This window comes from Nanorana parkeri, unplaced genomic scaffold, assembly GCF_000935625.1.
Source record: "Nanorana parkeri isolate BGI_ZX_2015 unplaced genomic scaffold, ASM93562v1 scaffold286, whole genome shotgun sequence".
Classification (NCBI taxonomy): domain Eukaryota; kingdom Metazoa; phylum Chordata; class Amphibia; order Anura; family Dicroglossidae; genus Nanorana; species Nanorana parkeri.
In genome coordinates this window covers 1,028,801-1,030,281 of record NW_017306554.1, presented here as the reverse complement: position 1 = coordinate 1,030,281, position 1,481 = coordinate 1,028,801, and positions in this window count along the sequence as shown.

Below are 1,481 nucleotides of genomic sequence, written 5' to 3'. Positions count from 1 at the left end.
AAAAAAAAAAAAAAAAAAAAAAAAAAAAAGTATCAAAATCATGTTTTTTTTGGGAGGGGGAGCCTTAATGGTTTCTTGCAACGGGGTCCTGAGGTTTCTAGTTACGCCTCTGGGTGCACACATAGGCGATTTATTGCGAAAAACACTGATTCGCATTGAAGTCAATGGAGGCTGTTCACACCTTTGCGGTTTGTCGTGCGGACAAAAATCGCCTATCGCGCAAAAAGGTACAGAAGCTATTTTCGGGTGGTTGTCGTGCAGTTTGGGTCCCATAGATATCTCTATGCATTGCCAATTTTTTTAAAGAACAGTTGCGCAAGCGAAAAAGCACAAAAACCGCTCACCAGCTCAGTCGCCTAGGTATGAAGCTACCCTCAGGCTGGGCTGCTTTCTAAAGAAAATGAATCGTAAGACTTTGGACATCACTTGATTTGATGCAGCTAGAATTTATGTAGCAAATGTAAGCTGAAAGTTTAATTGGGCTTCAAAGTGACACAAAACTCAGAGTTTGGAGCGGTGGCTACTTTACAACACACACAGGGGGAACAAAAGTAGCCACCCTCCAGAAAGAAGGACAGTGTCGGTATGATTTCAGAGAGGATTTGAGGATCTACAACCCAGTAATACACAAATAAGATACATTTTTGCTAATAGGTACATAAATGCATTTTTAAAGATTTAACTCCTGAGTTTAGTGTAACTTTAAGGTTTTGTAAAATGAGACATGAGTGCTGGAATAATTGTTTGTCTTTTACGTTACTTTTACTTTAATTCCTGCCATTTGATTAGGTTGACACTGGTTTTGTGCAAAAGAGTCTTTAAGGGCTAGTCCACAGTAGAACGGCATTAGAACCGCAAGTGTCTGCACACCTGTGGTGCGATGCGTTTTGACGCGATTGATGAATTTGTCATTTTTTTTCTTAAAATGGGATTTCAGCTGCGTTACGCTGCATCTGCATGCACTTGCATGCGTTTGATGCGTCCTGTTGCGCTCCAATGCAGCTAAAATATGGTAAGCAGTACTTTTTCTGGCTGCATCAGAACAGACTACTCTGGTGTGAACAGAGCACAAGAATCCCATAGGAAAGTATTGCAATGCGTTTTTGATGCAGCTCAAAAACAGAACAGACTGCATCTGGTGTGAACTAGCCCTTAACATGCCAAAAATTAAATAAAAAACACACCAAAAAACAGACCTTTTATTATAAACTTGCTTTTATTTTAAAATATGCAACATTGCCATTTATGTCTTCTTTAAATATTGGGAATAGCTAAAGTTAATATTTTTGTTTCAAGACCACTCCAATTATACATAGCGAGAAATAATACCAATTTAGATTATGTCATAGCTGAAACTGATTCCTAAATAAAATATCACCTTTTAATCAGCGCTTCAATTGCTTGTCATAGCATAATGATATGCCGAGATTGCACCGATCACTTCATGTGACAAAAATACATTTGTCATCATAAAATACATG